The sequence below is a fragment of the Schistocerca serialis genome, chromosome 3 (assembly GCF_023864345.2).
Source record: "Schistocerca serialis cubense isolate TAMUIC-IGC-003099 chromosome 3, iqSchSeri2.2, whole genome shotgun sequence".
Taxonomy (NCBI): Eukaryota; Metazoa; Arthropoda; class Insecta; order Orthoptera; family Acrididae; genus Schistocerca; species Schistocerca serialis.
In genome coordinates this window covers 455,341,045-455,364,751 of record NC_064640.1, presented here as the reverse complement: position 1 = coordinate 455,364,751, position 23,707 = coordinate 455,341,045, and positions in this window count along the sequence as shown.

The following is a 23,707-nucleotide window of genomic DNA, read 5'->3' as shown; positions in this document are numbered from 1 at the left end:
AGGAATTCTTGTACGTTTGGTTTTACGGTGCTGCTACTCTAGGAGCCAATAACTCCAAACATTTGTAATAGTACCCAAACTGGAGATCAAGACTACGTTGTGGTAAGGTGTCACTGTCTAAGTAGTATTTTGCTAATGGAAACCATAGTGCTGCCAAACCCATGCACGGTTTTGGTTGCATTTTTATAGGCTGTGACAAACAGTCGCGAATACCTGCCGTTTCCATAAAATGAGAAGATAGAGGGTACCTAAAAACTGTAACCGTAGAAGTTGAGATGTTTTATGTTATCTCGTTACAGTTGAGGAAAAACTTGGTGTCATGTTTTTATTTTCAACGTCCGGCCAACTAAATACATTTTAACAACGTTTAGACCACAAATCAAGAACGTTCGTTTGACGTACTTGAAAACTGCTGCACAGCCGAAACTGGGAGGTAGCGGTGGTTACAAAATAAAAGGCTGTTTCAATGTAACCGATGACAGCAGATACGGCAGTGTGTTACCTTTCAGAAACTTCATCTAATATGTAGCAAAACAGTAGGATTCGCGTTTAGGGACATTCTGGCAACACACAACATAACACATGGATTTTCAAGTTTCTTAATATTATTTGAAATTTTAGGCATATTTGCTTCCGTTGTTCATCTAATGGTCGTCGTTTGTTGCTGTCAGGAAATTTGATGCCGTGACGGGTAATAGTAGATAATTCCCCATGGAGACGAATGTGCTCGCATTTGCAAGGAACATATTTTCGTATTGAATTAGGTGGCACGTCTTATCTTCAGTTATACCCTGAAGTTGTGGGACATTTAATCACAATGATCAAGCCAGCAGGAGTTGACTACCAGATTACTGCACACGTGCTCTTCCACTGTGAGGTAGAAAGTTGTCTACACGTAACAACACACAGGAAACGATACTTGAATTCTGATTTGTGTGCTTCTACGAGTAAATATCTTAAGTATCTTCTGTTAATCATAGGCATCCCCAAAATAGGACTAATTTGAGTCCACACAGGTATAAATTAACTACTTACACTACTCGAAAAGTCTTTAGATGTCATTATACCAGACGTTACACGAGAGTTCCTCATGTTTGCTTCGGGTGAAGTCTATAATAAGATTTCCCTTCCACATTCATTGATTTGGTCGAATTTGATGAAATTTTTACAGCGTTAGGATATATAGTTAAAGGTTGAAGAACAGTCGCACACTAATACACCTTGACAAATAATTCCTTATTACTGAAAGCAGACTTGTTTCATTTGCGTGGAGATAGATGATTGCGTAATTTTTGCGCGTAGTAGCGCATCTGATCTGTGTATAATTGTGTGATTTATGGTCCTTCAGTTGTAACGTGGCTTTATATTACGCGATATTACTCATTAATGCAATAATAATGTACTCATCGGGGAAAACTGACGCATGATTATAACAAGCCAGCATTTATGTCGCTATCGCGACTGTCACGGCTACTTTAACTTCATTACTGTGTTCTGTTACAGTCAGTGCGAATGTAAAAAGTACATTCAACAATCAATCATTCCTAACTGAACTCTTATTTACTTTGAGTATGATGTCGCATTCACTGAGAGAGATTTCTGTATAACTGTAGCATTCTATTTTTTTTCCTTTTTTGTCAAGTGACTCTTTCTGAATAAATTTTATCCAAACAACACTTATATATTCTTTCACAGGATTAGATACAACTTTACTGTTCGTCCTTCGAATCTTATCGTTTTGAAAGTTGACAGAAATTTGTGGTTCTTTCCGGGCGAAAACATCCATGTAATAATTCACATAAAGCATTATTTATGGGCACCCTCCACATTATGTACTACATTTAAGCCATTCGCGTTCATTACTGTACGTGTCTGACAGTTTGATCTTAACGGCAAGTTAAGTTGCACGTATCAAGCTATATTCTTCGACTTCATTTTATAGTTACTGAGCAACATGATGTAGTGGTTAAGGCACTGGACTAGGATCCGGAAAGAGTGGGCTCCAAACAGCTTACAGAAGTTCAGGTTTAGATTTTTTGTGTCTACCTTCAATCGATTCCTTAGCAAAGGAGTCAGCTAATTCCTATCTCCGTCTGAGCTAGCGCTCTCTCTTTAATGACGTCATCGTTGATACAAGGTTAAATCCAAGTCTTCCTACCTTTTCGTGTGGAGATTCCAAACGATGCCGCACGCCAAATTCCCTTAAATTATGGGTAATAATTATGAAAAGAAGGGTGTAGCAACTACATAAATGTTTATTTTTATTTAATGGCATATACTGGTAGGATGAAGAGAGTGGCCTGCATTTGCATAGGGAAGTGAGGAAAATAACACAGACAATCGTCATGTGTACCGCTGTGATCAGATCGCTATCACATGAAACCGTACGGTCTGACTCAGTCAGAAGTGCGCCGTTGCATCACAAAAACGGGGTATCGGATTTGAGTACTGTTACAGGCATGGGGAATAAGATTTAAAATGTTCCTTTACTATACATCATGTGTCCAAACCGAAATAAAATAAATAATTGGGTGTGTTTGTATGCGTGCAAATGAAAATTAAGGCCAATCCTCTTATTAACTATTGCTAAAAGAAAATTAATGAATGATTCCTTCTGTGCCATTTTTTTTAAAATTCAGTGAAGTATATCAGAAACGGGCTAAACACGCTGGCTCCTTTGCTCCCATTTTCCATGTCAGTAAGACTTTGAGACGATACTGTTACATATTTCTAAACTAAGTATGTAAACCTTCCTTGAGATCATGACATCATAAGAAATGCTGTACATTCCAGCGTCCTATTCTCTCATAGTAGTTATATGAAGAATTGGGTGTTTTAGCCAATGGTAGGAATTACTGCCTAACATGGTACAATCTCTAGAAGTTTCTCGTTGTATATAAAGATGTGAAGCTAGCAAATCTTCATACACCTAGGTACAATCACTTAGTACATCAACGGGTTTGAACCTTTATTATGGAGCGTATTGGTTGATACGGGATTTTAATAATTATATCCTATCGCCGAGATATCTGCACTTAGCTCAGATCTGTGCCATCAAAGAAGCACTGGTCTGCTGTCTCCGTTCATCTCCCAGAAAGTATTTCCACACCGACTTATTGGATGGCTATGTGATCTTTTCTAGATTGCATGAATCAATAACATGGAACATCAGAACGAATTTTAAAACGGTAGAATCTCTGTGGCCTTTGTCAGTGGCTCGTTCTAAATTGTTATTGTGCAGAATGAGATGTACGGTATGTCTCGAAAACAAAAACCAGGAGAAAAAGCAGTTCCGGAACCGCTATTGTGACACCCAGAGGCAGGGAGCTACGATTGTGCCAGAAGCGGCCGCCAGTGTCCCACGTGCCGGCGGAATACGAATTAAAACATCAGTCCAGCCCTGCAGCGAGAGCTGAGCCACGCGCGCGTCCCGCTGATGCAAATCGCACGCCGAGAGCTTGAGCGCCAAGCTGTGTCAATTATTCACGCATTCGGAAACGGACTGCACCTGCTAGCGGCGACATATCCGATGCTGACGCCCGGTCGCTGGTGTATTCGCTCTTCTGCCTCCACAAAATGAAGAGCTCTACCGCTCATTCTCTAGAATCTTCACTAGGGCAGACGTGAAAGCTTAAAAATATAGCACCTCTTTTCCAGGAAATATTAGTTCAGAATCGTTACCAACTTCACCACTTTTGCCAGCAGATTTATGTCGGAAATCCAGAATGAATTTGTACTTTACTTCAGAGTGCGCGCTGATTTGTAATTTCCTCGCACATTGAAACTACTTGCTCGAACCTGGACACTTTAACTTTGTTAGGAAATACTCTACCGATTACACTGAGGTGACAAAAGCCATGGGATATCGATATGCACATATACAAAAAATGGTTCAAATGGCTCCGAGCACTATGGGACTTAACTTCTGAGGTCAGCAGTCCCCTAGAACTTACAACTACTTAAACCTAACTACCCCAAGTACATCACACACATCCATGCCGGAGGCAGGATTCGAACCTGCGACCGTAGCGGTCGCGCGGGTCCAGACTGTAGCGCTTAGAACCGCTCGGCCACCCCGGCCGGCTGCACTTATACAGACGGCGGTAGTATCGCGTACACGGTATCAAAGGTGGCGCATCGATGGAGCTGTCATTTGTACTGAGAAGATTCGTGTGAAAAGGCCTCCGACATGATTATGGCCACACAACGGGAATTAACGGACTTTGAATGCGAAATAGTAGCTGGAGCTAGACGCAAGGCACATTCCATTTCGGATATCGCTAGGGAATTCAGAATTTCGAGATCCACTGTGTCAAGAAAGTGCTGGAAATACCAGATTTCATGCATTACCTCTCACACGGACACCACAGTAGCCCACCGCCTTCCCTTAACGATCGAGGCAGCGGCGTTTGTGTAAAGTAGTCAGTGCTAATAAACAAGCAACACTGTGAGAAATAACAACAGGAATCAATGTGGGACGTAGGCTCGTATTTCGGCGTTACGGGGCTATGGCAGCTGACGATTGACGCGAGTGCTGTTGCAACGTGCACGACATCCCCTGTAGCGCCTCCCCTGGGCTCGTGACCGAATTGGAAGAACCATAGACGACTGGAAAACCTTGGACCGGTCATATGAGTCCCTATCTCAGCTGGTAAGAGCTGATGGTAAGATCCAGTGTGGTTCAGGCGAGGGACTTAAGTTGTCAACAAGGCACTGCACAAGTTGGTGGTCGCTCCATAATGGTGTGGACAGTATTTCGATGTAATGGACTGGGTGCTTTAGTCCAAATGAACCGATCATTAACGGTAAATGTTTATGTTTGACTACTTGGAGACCATTTGCAGCCATTGATGGATTTCATGTTCCGAAACAACGATGCACCATGTCACAGGGCCAGAATTGTTCGTGATTAGTTTGAAGAAAATTCTGGACAATTAGAGTGAACGATTTGGCCACCCAGAACTCCCGACATGAATCCCATCGAACATTCGTGGGACATAATTGAGGCCAGATTGTGCACAAAATCCTGCACCGACAACACTTTCGTAATAATGGACGGCTATAGAGGTAGCATGGCTCAATATTTCTGCAGGGGACTTCCAACGCCTTGTTGTGTTCATGCCACGTCGAGTTGCTGCACTATGCCGGGGAAAACGAGGTCTGAGAGGATATTAGGAGGTATCACATGACTTTTGTCTCCTCAGTGTAAGTTATCCAAGCAAGATTCACGATCTGACCAAATAGCATTACAGCCACCGAAACAAGCTATCAAGCAACGCTCTCACCGTGAATCCCTGAGCGTTGCATCTTAGAAATGTCCGTCTCGTCAGTACATTAAACATGGGGGTCTGAATGCAACAAAATGAACCATGCTGACCGCACGTGGCGTCCATATGATGGCTAGTATCTGACTAGCCTTAGTTGTCAGTGGAAGAGAAGTGATGCTTTTATCTGACCGTCCGCATGGACAAACTAACTCAAATGTTAACCAACAGTTCATATTGCTGGTCAGTAGGTCTCCGCCTCAGAGTGTGGTATACAGATTTGCTCTTCCTATACAAACACAGATGTGACTCCTCTAGCAGACGAGCACAGTGTCTCTGGACCTTCCTACGACTTAAAACTGTGATATTTAATGTGAAACACGTTTTCTAACAGATCGCTATTAAAGCTCGAGATAATAGTTGCTCCATTTAACATTTCAGACTGTTGTCATCTGCAAGTAGGGTACAAGAAGACAGAATTCTGCTATCTCATCATCAAAAGCGCAGTCGTTAGGCATTTGTTTCCCTTGCGTTATCTAGGCATGGACTTGTGTTTCAGTAACTGTTGTTCAACATCGATTAGAATGGACAGGGACTGTGATTGCTGTGTTCGGATGAGGGCTGAGTTGGCATCCCTTCGCTCATATCTGCAAACGGCGCTGACTTCGGTCGCGCAGCTTGAGGCTGTTGCCAATGGGCACCACTGTGGGGAGCCGGACTTGGGTATCACGGGGATGTCAACCTCGTCCCGTCTGTCCCCAGATCGGTCTGCCGCTGTGGTTGCCCCGGTTGCTGCCCGCAGTGGGGCTGATTGGGAGGTCGTTCCAGAGCGTGACAGGCAGCGAAAGACGTCCCCGGAGGCTGATCAGAAAGCCTCCCCGGTGCGTCTGACAAACAGGTTTCAGGCACTGTCTCTGGCAGCCAGATGCAGCTGCCTGCTCTGTTTCAGAGGATGATTCTCAGTCTTCAAGGTCCGGGCAATCACAGAGGGTGGGCTTATTGATAGTTGGGAGCTCCAACGTTAGGCGCGTAATGGGGCCCCTTAGGGATATGGCGGATAAGGAGGGGAAGAAATCCAGTGTGCACTCCGTGTGCATTCCGGGTGGGGTCATTCCTGATGTGGAAAGGGTCCTTCCGGATGCCATGAAGAGCACAGGGTGCAGCCAGCTGCAGGTGGTGGCACATGTCGGCACTAATGACGTGTGTCGCTTTGGATCTGAGGAAATTCTCTCTGGATTCCAGCGGCTATCTGATTTGAAGAAGGTTGCCGGTATTGCTTACGAGATGAAGGCATAGCTCACCATCTGCAGCATCGTTGACAGAACCGACTGCGGACCTTTGGTGCAGGGGCGGGTGGAGGGTCTGAATCGGAGGCTCAGACGGTTTTGCGACCGTGTTAGCTGCAGATTCCTTGACTTGCGCCATAGGGTGGTGGGGTTTCGGGTTCCGCTGAATAGGTCAGGAGTTCACTACACTCAGCTGGCGGCTACACGGGTAGCGGAGGCTGTGTGGCGTGGACTGGGCGGTGTCTTAGGTTAGAAGGCCTCGGGAAAGTACGGGGTGGGCTGCAATCTCAAAGGGTGCATGGAAAATACAGGACGTGCTTGGATCAAGGAACAGTCGGAATTGTAGTTGTAAATTGTTGTAGTTGTGCTGGAAAAGTCCCTGAGATTCAAGCGCTAATAGAAAGCACAGAAGCTGAAATCGTTATAGGTACAGAAACCTTGCTAAAGCCTGAAATAAGTTCTGCAGAAATTTTTACGAAGTATCAGACGGTGTTCAGGAAAGATAGATTAGGCAGAATTGGTGGTGGAGTGTTTGTGTCTGTCAGTAGTGGTTTATCTTGTAGTGAAGTCGAAGTAGATACTCCGTGCGAATTGGTATGGGTGGAGGTTATACTTAACAGCCGAACTAAGTTAATAATTGGCTCCTTCTACCGACTCACAGACTCCGATGATATAGTTGCTGAACAGTTCAGAGAAAATTTGAGTCTCGTAACAAATAAATACCCCACTCATACGGTTATAGTTGGTGGGGACTTAAACCTTCCATTGATATGTTGGCAAAAATACTTGTTCAAAACCGGTGGTAGGCAGAAAACATCTTCCAAGATTGTCCTAAATGCTTTCTCCGAAAATTATTTCGAGCAGTTAGTCCACGAACCCACGCGAATTGTAAATGGTTGCGAAAACACACTGGGCCTCTGAGCCACAAACAAGCCAGAGCTGATAGAGAGCATCATGACTGATACAGGGATTAGTGATCACAAGGTCGTTGTAGCTAGGTTCAATACCGTTTCTTCCAAATCCACCAGAAACAAACGCAAAATAATTTTATTTAAAAAATCGGATAAAGTGTCACCAGAAGCCTTCCTAAGAGACAATCTCCATTCCTTCCGAACTGACTATGCAAATGTAGACGAGATGTGGCTCCAATTCAAAGATATAGTAGCAACAGCAATTGAGAGATTCATACCTCATAAATTGGTAAGAGATGGAACTGATCCCCCATGGTACACAAAACAGGTCCGAACGCTGTTGCAGAGGCAACGGAAAAAGCACGCGAAATTCAGAAGATCGCTAAATCCCGAAGATTGGCTAAAATTTACAGACGCGCGAAATTTGGCACGGACTTCAATACGAGATGCCTTTAATAGGTTCCACAACGAAACATTGGCTCGAAATTTGGTAGAAAATCCGAAGAAATTCTGGTCGTATGTAAAGTACACAAGCGGCAAGACGCAGTCAATACCTTCGCTGCGCAGTGCCGATGGTAGTGTTACCGACGACTGTGCCGCTAAAGCGGAATTATTGAACGCAGTTTTCCGAAATTCCTTCACCAGGGAAGACGAATGGAATATTCCAGAATTTGAAACACGAACAGCTGCTAGCATGAGTTTCTTAGAAGTAGATACCTTAGGGGTTGCGAAGCAACTCAAATCACTTGATACGGGCAAGTCTTCAGGTCCAGATTGTATACCGATTAGGTTCCTTTCAGATTACGCTGATACAATAGCTCCCTACTTAGCAATCATATAAAACCGCTCGCTCACCGATAGATCTGTACCTACAGATTGGAAAATTGCGCAGGTCGCACCAGTGTTTAAGAAGGGTAGTAGGAGTAATCCATCGAACTACAGACCTATATCATTGACGTCGGTTTGCAGTAGGGTTTTGGAGCATATACTGTATTCAAACAGTATAAATCACCTCGAAGGAAACGATCTATTGATACGTAATCAGCATGGTTTCAGAAAACATTGTTCTTGTGCAACGCAGCTAGTTCTTTATTCGCACAAAGTAATGGCCGCTATCGACAGGGAATCTCAAATTGATTCCGTATTTCTAGATTTCCGGAAAGCTTTTGACACCGTTCCTCACAAGCGAATTCTAATCAATCTGCAGGGCTATGGGGTATCGTCTCAGTTTTGCGACTGGATTCGTAATTTCCTGTCAGGAAGGTCGCAGTTCGTAGTAATAGACGGCAAATCATCGAGTAAAACTGAAGTGATGTCAGGTGTTCCCCAGGGAAGCGTCCTGGGACCTCTGCTGTTCCTGATCTATATAAATGACCTGGGTGACAATCTGAGCAGTTCTCTTACGTTGTTCGCAGATGATGCTGTAATTTACCGTCTAGTAAGGTCATCCGAAGACCAGTATCAGTTGCCAAGCGATTTAGAAAAGATTGCCGTATGGTGTGGCAGGTGGCAGTTGACGCTAAATAACGAAAAGTGTGAGGTGATCCACATGAGTTCCAAAAGAAATCCGTTGTAATTCGATTACTCGATAAATAGTACAATTCTCAAGGCTGTCAATTCAACTAAGTACCTGGGTGTTAAAATTACGAAAAACTTCAGTTGAAAAGAAAATGGTTCAAATGGCTCTGAGCACTATGCGACTTAACTTCTAAGGTCATCAGTCGCCTAGAACGTAGAACTAATTAAACCTGACTAACCTAAGGACATCACACACATCCATGCCCGAGGCAGGATTCGAACCTGCGACCGTAGCGGTCGCTGGGCTCCAGACTGTAGCGCCTAGAACCGCACGGCCACTCCGGCAGTTGGAAAGACCACATAGATAATACTGTGGGGAAGGCGACCCAAAGGTTGCGTTTCATTGGCAGGACACTTAGAAAATGCAACAAGTCCACTAAAGAGACAGCTTACACTACACTCGTTCGTCCTCTGTTAAAATATTGCTGCGCGGTGTGGGATCCTTACCAGATGGGATTGACGGAGGACATCGAAAGGGTGCAAAAAAGGGCAGCTCGTTTTGTATTATCACGTAATAGGGGAGAGAGTGTGGCAGATATGACACGCGAGTTGGGATGGAAGTCATTAAAGCAAAGATGTTTTTCGTCGCAGCGAGATCTATTTACGAAATTTCAGTCACCAACTTTCTCTTCCGAATGCGAAAATATTTTGTTGAGCCCAACGTACATAGGTAGGAATGATCATCAAAATAAAATAAGAGAAATCAGAGCTCGAAGAGAAAGGTTTAGGTGTTCGTGTTTCCCGCTCGCTGTTCGGGAGTGGAATGGTAGAGAGATAGTATGATTGTGGTTCGATGAACCCTCTGCCAAGCACTTGAATGTTAATTGCAGTGTAGTCATGTAGATGTAGATGTAGAAAAGCTCTTGGTAATAGTATCAGAGACGCATTGTCGTTCTGTGCTCTTCCATAGTTTTGCATAAGATAACAGTAGGTATTTCCGTTACTGAGAAAAGGTTGCAATATATTGTCCACGTCTTTATCGGAAGTTACGAGTTAGCGGCAGAAGGAAGGTCCAAAAATTCTTGTTGCACAAATTGTACACCACATCCCTGCAAAGGCTCTTGACGTAAGTGATGAGGGTTTATAAGCTCCAAAGTCGATTGTTCTGGGAGTTCAAGTACCCCGATATATGCAGCCATACTTCATAAGTATGTCTAGTATGAATTTGCTAGTCAATGTACTACCATTACTACGTATACAGTTCGAGAAATCAGACCGTTTACACCTGCGCGGAAGACGTGTGATGTTTATATGGTATTAGATTGTGAAAGTCAATGTTTTGGTCAGACGCTACTTTATTAAAACTTATTACCTGTTCCACTTTGCTGCCATGATCAGATCTAATGATTACAGTAGCAACATGTAGGCGCATAGTCAGTGTGTTTGTTAATTACTTTGGTACTTACATGGTCATAAGCATAGGTTTAGGTGATTATTATCACTCAAGTTTGCACAACCGTTGCCGTAAAGACAAAGCTCTGTACTTTGAGTTCTGATTACATGTTAAGATAAAAAAATACAAGGTGAGTCGGAAGGAAAGGTACATGTTTTGAGGGGTGACAGTATTTGTGATTCTGAACAAGAAGCCTCAAATGGACATTTTCCCTATTCTGATGTGTTTCCGAGATAGAACACACTTACTGTAGATTGTTGTTTATTTTCTATGTTAATGAGATATTGTCATTGTTTACAACTTATTACAGTAGTGTGGAGGAAGTTGAGACGAACAGTTTGATACAGGACACTCGTGGTCCATCAAGTCGGGGAGCTACCTCAAATTGTCCTACAAAACCACCTAAGCTACAGCACATGCGCGTCGCACGAGATTTTCAATATTTTCGCGCTTTCTTCGCACAAACAATTAGTCCTAGAGAAAAAATAAATAGGACCATGTTTTTAGGAAATTTAATGTAGTTTAATTTCCTGTAGCGTCACGTTTTCGTTGGATGAAACGTACAAAAGTGATATTAAATGTGGTCTATCTCGGAAACCGGTCGGAATAGGGCATGTGTCCATGCAAAGTTGTGTGTTCAGAATCACTAACACTATCAATTCTCAAATCATGTACCTTTCCTCGTGACCCATCCTGTGTATCTTCACTGTGCCCTCAGTTCACTACACAAAATAGAAACCCGATATGTTTTCAACAGAAAAGCGATGTTCCTCTCTCCTAAGATGCAGAGTGAACATTGACATTTACCGAAGTTGTAAAAGAGAAGGATTCTACAAGCATATACGCAGAACGAGGTTGTTACTTCATGAAAGGGCGTTTCCATTTAAATTCTATGTTACAGTCTCCTGGAACATAAACCAATAATTTTGATTCAGTTAAGACACAGTCTCCCAACACCAAGATTCCAGTGACAGCGTCTTTTACTATCTAAAAATAGAGAGATCGTGATGGAAAAGTAGTAGCTGGAAATAGGTATTACTTATAAACGAGCTTGGTTCAAATGGTTCAAATGGCTCTGAGCACTATGCGACTCAACTGCTGAGGTCATCAGTCGCCTAGAACTTAGAACTAATTAAACCTAACTAACCTAAGGACATCACATACATCCATGCCCGAGGCAGGATTCGAACCTGCGACCGTAGCGGTCACGCGGTTCCAGACTGAAGCGCCTTTAACCGCACGGCCACACCGGCCGGCAAACGAGCTTGGTGAGACAGGTGACAAATGGCATCATGTTCCCATGTATCTGCGCTTTCTCTTTGCCGTGTATCCGTCTACAAACTAATTAGTAAACAATACAAACAATACAGCTTCCCTTCCTCGCAGTCTGTCGATTAATTTCGGTTCAACAGCTTGAGTTCTCGACGTAAATGAAACAGACAGTCTGCTAGTATGTCATACTGTTGATACAGATTCGCTACCAAAACATGTATCTCTCTCCACACACACACACACACACACACACACACACACACACACACACACACACACACACACATTACTGTACAGTGCGTGGCTGCAGGTCTTTGGTAAAATAGTTCTTTTCTGTTCCATTCCCTCTATTAAGAAAAATTGACTGTCTACGAACCTCACGCACTAAATCTCTTTCATTTTAATCTAAGGTTCTCTTCGTGAGATGAATAAGGAACAATGAGAAATTTTCCGTTCGAAGGCGTACAGTCTAGAATCGGTATGCCAATCAGGAAAATCACCGTGACCGTTGAGGCAATCACCCCACCGACGTTCCAGGATGAAGATGCCCGTTGGAGAAAAACACGTTGTCTTGCTGAGAGAAGACGTCCGTAACCGCCTGCTGTACATCCTAGTCCGACGGGAATCGTCGACCTTTCAAAACCTTTTTTAAGAACGGAAGGCGTGGTAATCGCATAGGGAGAGATCAGGACTATAGGGCGGGTGCTCGAGTAGCTCCCATTTGTCCGTAATGGATGAGGGTGGCCTCCCAGATTGACTGGCGTGTTGTGCCGAATAGTGACCAGCACGGAACTTCGCGCATCATTCCTCAACGGTGCTTTCAGGCAGACACGTTGTCCCATACACATTCTTCAATATGTCACACATGTCAGTGTTTATATACCCACATGGGAGTCACACTACGTTGAATATACACTCCAGCAGCGCCCTCAAACGGAAATTTTTTGTTCGCCCCTTATAAGTCAGTGGGAACAGGAAGAAATATCCCACAGTCTTCTTCAAATACTGGTCCTCTCAATTTAATCAGCAGGGTTTCGCACGAACTTTTTGTTTCTTCATAAGATTCACATGGAGTTCAACAAGCGTAGTGGGTTATGCTCAGCAGTGTCGATACTAGCAGCGTGTCTGTTCAGTGTTCGATTTCTGCTGGAGCTGTAATCTAGATTTTGTCAGACTAATGTTCCGGCTGGCCGCTGTGGCCGAGGGGTTCTAGACGCTTCAGTCCGGAACTGCGCTGCTGCTACGGTAGCAGGTTCGAATCCTGCCTCGGGCAGGGATGTGTGTGATGTCCTTAGGTTAGTTATGTTTAAGCAGTTCTAAGTCTAGGGGACTGATGACCTCAGATGTTAAGTCCGATAGTGTTTAGACCCATTTGAACTAATGTTTCGAATGTGACTTTCGTTACATATATAGCGCACAGAACAAATTAAAATATTCAGTTCACCTCCCGCACCACGAGTTTCACATCTGCATGTAATTATGACGCTCTTAAGTATTATACTTAAACACTGCAGTAACGTGAGGAGCTCCAGATAATCACAGAAAATTTTTAATCGGATGCTACGAAGTTCTTTCTCTTTGTTAGGGCATTACCTAACGTTCGTCCCAAACATTTAAAATTAATGTGCATTAGTAACGATTTGAGCTCCAAAATAAAGACCTGCAAGCGTTACCCACACGTCACCACAATAAACAGCTTAGCATGTTATGCGAGATTCAAAAAACCTTCACGTGTGTGTGAATTCCTATGGGACCAAACTGCTGAGACCATCAGTCCCTAGACTTACACACTACGTAAACTAAAAGAAACACAGGCACCAATGCCCGAGGGAGGACTCGAACCTCCGACGGGAGGGGCGGCGCAATCCGTGATATGGCGCCTCTAAACGCGCGGCCACTCTCCGCGGCTAGGCAAGATTCCATTAATAATTGGGCCACTGCGCTCAGCAGAAAACGTCGCCACACAGAAACAACACCTTTGATTTAATTTGTTATATAAGGGTCGCCTAATCACAAGAGAAATTGTAGAAAGTAGGGTTCATAAATACAAGACGGTTTCTTAATTACCATTTTTATTCAAATTCAGAGCCAACATGGAATCTTATTCCAATACATAAAAATAAAATAAAATGTCGTGTAGTACCACGGCCTGGAGAAAACCTTCCAATTGGTCGCCACTTCGGCGAATTGCGTGTCCTTTATAACAAAGGCACCCAGTTTTCCCCGGATGGTCACCCATCCAAATACTAGCCGGGCCCACCGTTGGCATCTTATTGCAATGTGACTTACGGAAAACAAGAGCATGGAGAAGAAATACGAAAAATTGAATTTACGTAAGGGGGACTTTGACTGACATTAAGATGACTGAAAGAAGAATAAATTCAGAGTTCCATATCTGAGCAACTCGCATTTTCTAATAAACAAGAGAAATAACCCAATCGACTTCGCATATACGACGCACAAAGAAGCACTTAAATTGCGAGCAACCCAGAGTGCAGACTATGAAATAGGACACCGTCACCTCATGGTACAGCAAAAAGCGACACTTACATCTTCAAAATGCACCTCAGGCACGGGACGACGACCAGGACGCGAATCATAGTGCACATAGGAAAGCTCCCAGGAAACGAATGATAAGAATTCAGAGTTTTCTATTTTCAGCTGAAACTCTCTCTGGAGAGGCGGCAGCAAACGAGTAGTAAATGTGACGAAGGAAAAAGTGCTTCATAGCATGAAAATAGAGGAGAACACTGAAAACGTTTCCCTGACATGGCACACAAGTATGCATAAACAATGTAATAGATCAGTAAGGAATTTGAATGGTCCCTTACCATTGGTTGATGAACTATACACAGTGTCTAGAAGGGGAGGCAATACACAGAACTGAGTGAACAGAAATACTGTGGAGATGATACGAAATTTTTCGGCTTTCATGAGAACAGGAAGTCAGGATTCTAGTTGACATTTATGATACATCTCGACAGGCTACTTGAGGCCTAGGCACCGCTACAGCTGCGCACTAAGGATTAACTACAAAAAACTGTAACTTCCGAATGCTTCTAACAGGCTCTTGGAACCACCCCGATATTGCCACCCAGTCTGTTGCTGCAAACTCACAGTAGATGCTGTATGACCCAGCACCCACAACTTTGTGTGAAAGACTTTCACTCAGTACCGCCCGCTTCCTACAGGGTGGTTATATTAAAGTGCAGCTACTCACAAAGGTCCACTGAGGTCTGTAATTAACGTATAGCAGCGAAACGTGGCAGCAATTATAATGGGTCAACGCTGAACCGATTTACGCTGAAAACATTAGCTTTAATTTTGGCCACCACATACAAATCTGGCTCAGTTAATGCAAGACAGCGGAATAGAAATTATACAGGTTGAAGGCGGAGGCGGAATGAAAGGGAAATAAAGGGAAGTAGATGATGATATCAATAGCATCGGGACCTTATGGAGAATGAACAGTGATCAATGAAAATGTGTCCCAGACTGGGACTTGCACTGGGATCTCGTGCTTGCTAGGCAGTTGTATTAACCACTTCGCCACCTAGACACAGTGTTAACTGAAAATTCGCAGACTATTCCAGCACGTGTAGTACTTCGGCCGGCACGCGTTTCCACACAGCGCCGCCATTTATCCGCAGTCCCCGTTCCCGTCCATGTCCTCCGTGTTCGCTAATTTTAGATTCCCGCTGGAGGTCGAACATAAATATGCATCTGCACTGATTCCAGAATAAGATTTCACTCTGCAGTGCAGTATGCGGTGATATGAAACTTCCTGGCTGATTAAAACTGTGTGCCGGACCGAGACTCGAACTCGGGACCTTTGCCTTTCACGACCTACCCAAGCACGACTCACGCTCCGTCCACACAGCTTCATTTCTGCCAGTACCTCATCTCCTACCTTCCAAACTTTACGTGCTTGGGTATCTGAGATGGCAGAGCACTTTCCCGCGAAAGAGAAAGGTCCCGAGTTCGAGTCTCGGTGCGGCACACAGTTTTAATCTGCCAGGAAGTTTCATCTGCACTGATGGTTGAACATTTATAACCCAACGAGGTGTATCAATTACATGAATGCCTGTTGTCTATTCCTTCAGATATGCCTGAAAGACACCACGCATACATACAACGTATAGAAATATTTCTGTATGTAATGTTTTAGGAACTAGACATGAGCAGAAAAGGTAAAACAAGTGAGAAAGGCATAATGTTGATTCCACTATTAGCTAGCTATTACACAATTTGTTCAATATGAGCACTGTCTATGCCGATGAGATGTTGTACAGCACCAGATTTGCACCTGGTGGCCAAGATCGGAAGCGTAAATCAGTTCTACATTGACGCATTAGCATATCTACCAAATTCTGCTATCAAACGATTATTACAACCCACAGTGGACATCCGTCAGTAGCTGCTCTTTAATTATAACCACCCGATGTATGATATACAATATAACTGAACTGATACAGCATCGATAAGCGATCGGAACCAATCATGTTACTCTTTGCTGTATACAACAGCATTGTCGGGAAACAATCTAACAGTTATGCTGACCCTATCTGACAACTCGTTTATGTATATTGAGAACATTTTTGGTCATTTGGCGACTTTCTATGATATGATGGTGTCTCAGTCGTTAGTCAACAATGTGATAGTGTCGAACGCTTTTTGCGCAACTAGGTAGACAGAACCAACCTCTTCACCTGTATCTATTGCAAGCTATCGTGTGTGAATAAGGAAGTAGGAAGACCAGGTTTAACACCCCGTCGATGACGACGTTATTAGAGGCAAAGCACTAGCTCGGATGAAGGGGGGATAGCGTAGGAAATCGGCCTTGGCCCTTCCATAGGAACTATCTCGACATTCAGCGCATGTGATTTAGAAGAACCATGGAAAAATTAAATGTTTCTGGCAGGACGGGTATTTGAATCGCTATCATCCTGAATGCAAGTTCAGCGTCTGTGAATAAAGCAGCCTGTGTTGCACGCAAATGATACGATGCTGTTCTCTGCTAGAAGATTCTTTACCTCCAGAACAGTCTTAATTAGTACGATTTTAAAAGTGTCCTAGAATCATGCAACAGAAAGGCATTATTATTATGAACCTGCGACTGTGTGCAATCATTCTTTTTACCGTTTTTGCAAATAGAAGTGTCGTACTCTCCTTTCCACTCTCACTGAACTAGGCGCAAGCGATTCCCGACAGATATGATCTAGGAAGGTTATTAACTCCACAGGATATTCCATATCTACACATGTTATAAATTAAACCACCCTGCAACGTTTTTCTTTATGTGTGTGAACGCTAATTACATGAACTAGTGTAGGGATTTTGATAATGTTTCCGCTAACATGTAGAGTGATTCACGAGGAAGATTTGTGCATATAGTTTATTATCGTTGCGCCAGACATGTCATCCGGTCGTAGATTCTTACTCATATGCTACTCGTGCGAAGCCAGGGCGAGTGGCTAGTAGAATTCAAAAGTAGATCTGCCAGGTTCTGGTGGCATGTTCGTACTAAGTAATCTCAACTTTCTATCAGTATACCACATAGGAAATGATCGTTACAATTCCTCTCACGCATCAGTGTGGACAGTAAATCCTCATTTGTGAGTACATTTTTAAATCCTATCTTTAATACTTACGAATTTCCTCCATGTTTTGGAGGAAGTGATGGAACAAATACTAACAGTGGTAACGAGACGCACCCTAACATTCCTTATGAGATGCATGTTTATCGTCGAATGTTCGCACTGGGGGGACAATTGAGAAGACATAATCCCATTGTCTATAAAGTTTGTCCATTCAGCGATATAAATCACATAAGCATACAAACAAGTAAATCGTGTTACTGCTTAACAAAATGTGATGGGTTGTGTAAATTACAGGGACAACGGTACTTTCGACGAGTTATAAAGTAAGGTTCTGGATAATACAGGTTTTCGGGAAGCAGGACGGTGAAGCAAATCAGATTAATCGTCTTTCGTGAGTTACATGAGACCATAGTCCACGTTGAGAACGGAATTGGCCTCGGAATGGGTAGTAAAGATTTTCTCTACATATGGAATACAGAGACGATGAAATCACCTCCACTGCAGCTCCACTGCAGACACATATAAATGACGGTGAGGAGATTCTCCATATGAACGTACAGCCTGCGCTTGCCTTGAGTAATAAATATACTACACGAATTGTTAATACTTTCCGACATCCTTAGTTGTTATATCAATATTTTTTGTGTTAATGTTAAGATTAACCATTGCTCGTCTTTTGCACCTGATGCCTTTTCTAACTACTCATGCTTCAACTACCTGGTTGAAGCATACGATGTAGACGGTCTTTAGTGGTTCTTACGTCTTCTAGGTCTTAAGAGTGTCCATTGGCACTTCAGTAAGGACTTCTGAAATCAAATATCTTTGGCTAAAACTGTTCACGTAGCTACATTTCAAAACCCTGTTGCTCATCATAGGATGTTCAGTGACGCTCGTTTCCAAACACGATTAATTAGATGTCAGAGATTAAATATATACTTCGCCGCACCTGCTGGAGAGCAAAGATTTTTCCTTGAGGATACTAATGTAACGTTTTACGCGTGTTTCAGATACCATACAAAACAAACAACAAAGAAGACGCTAGAATGGACCGATCAGAACGTTTGAAGGAATTACACAAAGGGCTCGTCCTTCACAGAAGAACAGGAGCCAAAAGATAAAAATATCTTGAATCTATTATTATACTTTCCGCATTTAAAATAGGATTGGTAGATTCCACGTGCCTCTAAAGTTTGTGGCGGCATATACATGTGGCTACACAAGTGTGTTTTTGACCCTTTAGTCACCTATACAACGCAAGACGAAGGTTAAATTATACCATATTTTGACTAAAGTTCAGTCTTGATCACGTCGTGTATGTTTTAATGATACAGGTGACCGGTTTCGGCTCTTTTTACAAAACCATCATCAGACCTGTGGATAAATTTTAACAAATACTAGATACCAATCTTTAAATAGGATGAAAGTGTCTAATGATGTCAAACTTTAACAAGATAAAATAAAATTCATTATACCCTGGCTCCTTTAGGATGGTAGGCGGAGCTCTCCTCGCTGCTACGCAGTCAACTGATGGTTATGAGTGCTGAGCATGAGCTTAAATATGCAGAGGCTCCGCCTACTTCCTGTCACACTACTTCACAACTGCCAATCAGCGTTCATAATATGACGCCATCGTCAAAGTATAAAAGTAGAAAATACACTAATAACATAAAATTGATTCATTTAAATATCTGATTAACAGATAGTTAATATGTCTACAACTTATTTATATTTTGGATAAAAACAGGGAACTACGATGTGTAACAGTTGTGCCCTCTATGGGCAACCTTAATACTACTACAGTGCCAGTTACATCAAAGATGTGAAAGTCCTTGGCGTTGTGGAATATATCGATTATACCAAGTCGCCTACATCACAATTGCATCTTTGTTGGATGCTGCAGAATCGTCTTATTTTAGCTGTAGTTTTTATAGCAATATTCTTTATAGCAGTAGGGTAGCAGCCAAGAGTAAGTTCCACATTATGTATATCTGAACTACTAATTAAGATTTTTTTAAAATCATCGATCTAATAGTTTTTATAATAATCAATGTCAATTTTATATATATTTTTTTATTGTGCAGCATATTTACATACGTTTCTTTTGCCATGGGTATAACTAGTCTTATATTTTTAAAAAACGAAAGAGTAGATGCTTTTATTATAAAATTTCGTCAAAAAGGTCGTAATAATATTTTTCGCGAAAATCTAATTGTTCATTGAGCAGCATTGATGATTTGGTTTTCAAATGAGCATATATCTCGATTTCTTCTAGGATATTCATAAGTAAGCCTTTATTTGCATAATGAAGAACTTGTAAATTCTGTTGTACTGTCCCCTCAGCATGATTATTGAATGCTATATGATGACCAAATACGGACTTTGTTCGTGAGGTACCCGACGTATGTTCTTTGTACCTTACTGCAAAATTTCGACCTGTTTGGCCGATATATATTTTCTCACAGTCTCTACATTGGATCTTGTACACTCCCGATCTGGTAGATTTTCCATTATCTTTACTTACAGTATGTCTTAATTTTTGTTGTAAGGTATTGTTAGTTGTAAATGCTATTGTTATTCCAGAATTTTTGAATAAATTAGTAATTCTATCTGATATGTTTCCCATATATGTCATCTTCATATATTTTGGATTACCTATTAGTGGAGTACTTTGTGATTGTTGTACTTTATTAAAAATGATATCTACCTGTCGTGTGTCAAAAGAGTTGGTTTTTGCAATTTGTTTTAAGATGGTCATTTCCTTTTTGATCTCATTAGCTTCTAGAGGTAATTTTAGTATTCGGTGTATCATAGACTTAAAAAATGCTTTTTTATACTTGCCAGGATGACATGATGTGGCATTAATAATAACAGCAGTGGTTGTAGGTTTCCTGTATATGGTGAATAAATGTTTCTCATTATTATTAGTTATAGTGAGATCTAGGTAGTTAATAGATTTTCGATTTTCATGCTCAACTGTAAATTGTAACTTTGTATGCATAGAGTTTAATTTTATAGCAAGTTTCTCAATTTCATCTTTTGAACCATTATAAAGCAATAATGTATCGTCTACGTATCGCTTGTAATATATGATTTTATTTGCGATATCAGGGTTATTTTTCAGGAATTGCATCTCAATGTGGTTCACGAAAATGTCTGCAACTGTCCCAGCTAAAGAATTTCCCATTGCTAAGCCATCTTTCTGACAATAGATTTTAGTATTAAAAGAGAAATAACTGTAATCTAAAGTGCATTCAAGCAGTTCTATAAATTCGATTATTTCTTCTTTAGTCATATTTTTGTATTGTATTAAGTTATCCCTAATTATATTAATCATCTCATTAATGGGTATGTTTGTATATAAATTTTTAATATCTAATGAGGCGAAACTTGCACTAGTTGGAATGTCTATATTGTGGATTTGTTGTGCTAGTTCATAACTGTTTTTGATACTGAAATTGCTGTCATATGTATAGAATGCTTTCAAAATTTTATTAAGTTTCATATTTAGTTTATATGAAGGACTACTTTTGTAGTTGACAATAGGTCATATAGATTTCTCTTTTTTATGCAGTTTAATCTGTGATCTTAATTTAGGTATTTGGGGATTCATATTTTTCATCATATTCTTTTCTTCAGGGGTCAAGAGGTGATTATTTTCATGGATCAATTTCTTGATCTTTAACTGGAACTTTGGAGTGGGGTCTTTAGTTACTTCAACGATCACATTTTCATTAAAAAATGAGAGTGTTTTAAATATATAATCGTCTTCTTTAATAATAACAAGGGTATTTCCTTTATCGGCCTTTACCACAATTGCTTTCTCTGCTAGTAGTTTATTATTGATATTTTTAAGTGTTTTATGTTCAGTTTTTTTATGCAGTTTATTTTTCTCTTTTAAAATTAAATCTTTCATTTTTAGGGCTATCTTGCATGCTTCGGGTTTATTTATTTTCGATTAACGAGACGATTAATATAATTAGGGATAACTTAATACAATACAAAAATATGACTAAAAAAGAAATAATCGAATTTATAGAACTGCTTGAATGCACTTTAGATTACAGTTATTTCTCTTTTAATACTAAAATCTATTGTCAGAAAGATGGCTTAGCAATGGGAAATTCTTTAGCTGGGACAGTTGCAGACATTTTCGTGAACCACATTGAGATGCAATTCCTGAAAAATAACCCTGATATCGCAAATGAAATCATATATTACAAGCGATATGTAGACAATACATTATTGCTTTATAATGGTTCAAAAGATGAAATTGAGAAACTTGCTATAAAATTAAACTCTATGCATACAAAGCTACAATTTACAGTTGAGCATGAAAATCGAAAATCTATTAACTACCTAGATCTCACTATAACTAATAACAATGGGAAACATTTATTCACCATGTACAGGAAACCTACAACCACTGATGTTATTATAAATGCCACATCATGTCATCCTGGCAAGTATAAAAAAGCATTTTTTAAGTCTATGATACACCGAATACTAAAATTACCGCTAGAAGCTAATGAGATCAAAAAGGAAATGACCATCTTAAAACAAATTGCAAAAACCAACTCTTTTGACACACGACAGGTAAATATCATTTTTAATAAAGTACAACAATCACAAAGTACTCCACTAATAGGTAATCCAAAATATATGAAGATGACATATATGGGAAACATATCAGATAGAATTACTAATTTATTCAAAAATTCTGGAGTAACAATAGCATTTACAACTACGAGTAACAATACTTTACAACAAAAATTAAGACATACTGTAAGTAAAGATAATGGAAAATCTACCAGATCAGGAGTGTACAAGATCCAATGTAGAGACTGTGAGAAAATATATATCGGCCAAACAGGTCGAAATTTTGCAGTAAGGTACAAAGAACATACGTCGGGTACCTCACGAACTAAGTCCGTATTTGGTCATCATATAGCATTCAATAATCATGCTGAGGGGACAGTACAACATAATTTACAAGTTCTTCATTATGCAAATAAAGGCTTACTTATGAATATCCTAGAAGAAATCGAGATATATGCTCATTTGAAAACCAAATCATCAATTCTGCTAAATGAACAATTAGATTTTCGCGAAAAATATTATTACGACCTTTTTGACGAAATTTTATAATAAAAGCATCTACTCTTTTGTTTTTTAAAAATATAAGACTAGTTATACCCATGGCAAAAGAAATGTATGTAAATATGCTGCACAGTATAAAAAAAATATGAAATTGACATTGATTATTATAAAAACTATTAGATCGATGATTTAAAAAAAAAATTAATTAGTAGTTCAGATATATATAATGTGGAACTTACTCTTGGCTGCTACCCTACTGCTATAAAGAATATTGCTATAAAAACTACAGCTAAAATAAGACGATTCTGCAGCATCCAACAAAGATGCAATTGTGATGTAGGCGACTTGGTATAATCGATATATACCACAACGCCAAGGACTTTCACATCTTTGATGTAACTGGCACTGTAGTAGTATTAAGGTTGCCCAAAGAGGGCACAACTGTTACACATCGTAGTTCCCTGTTTTTATCCAAAATATAAATAAGCTGTAGACATACTTACTATCTATTAATCAGATATTTAAATGAATCAATTTTATGTTATTAGTGTATTTCCTACTTTTATACTTTGACGATGGCGTCATATTATGAACGCTGATTGGCAGTTGTGAAGTAGTGTGACAGAAAGTAGGCGGAGCCTCTGCATATTTAAGCTCGTGCTCAGCACTCATAACCATCAGCTGACTGCGTAGCAGCGAGGAGAGCTCCGCCTACCATCCTAAAGGAGCCAGGGTATAATGAATTTTATTTTATCTTGTTAAAGTTTGACATCATTAGACACTTTCATCTTATTTAAAGATTGGTATCTAGTATTTGTTAAAATTTATCCACAGGTCTGATGATGGTTTTGTAAAAAGAACCGAAACCGGTCACCTGTATCATTAAAACATACATGACGTGATCAAGACTGAATTTTAGTCAAAATATAACAATTTATTGATCACTGCTTTCCAAAAATGTTTACCAAAATTGTAAATTATACCAATTGCAGTATCTGAAGTTACGCCAACCTCCCATAATAACTGTCGCCTTTATTCAAAGAAGAATCGTTTTATTTTCACGAATGCCGCCAGAGGCATGTCTTTAATTGCGAGAGAATTCAACAACGTCATGGTACTTACATGATTAACAAGTCATCAGTATACCAAAAATATTACAATTAATTCATTGCTCACACACTTAGTATTGCATAAAAGACATAACCCTGTAAACAGTGCCAGAACAGTGTATCTGAACAACTCATCAATCAGCAAAACTACCCTATGAAAGAAACTTTAGCAACCAAATGAAATCGAGCATTAAGTG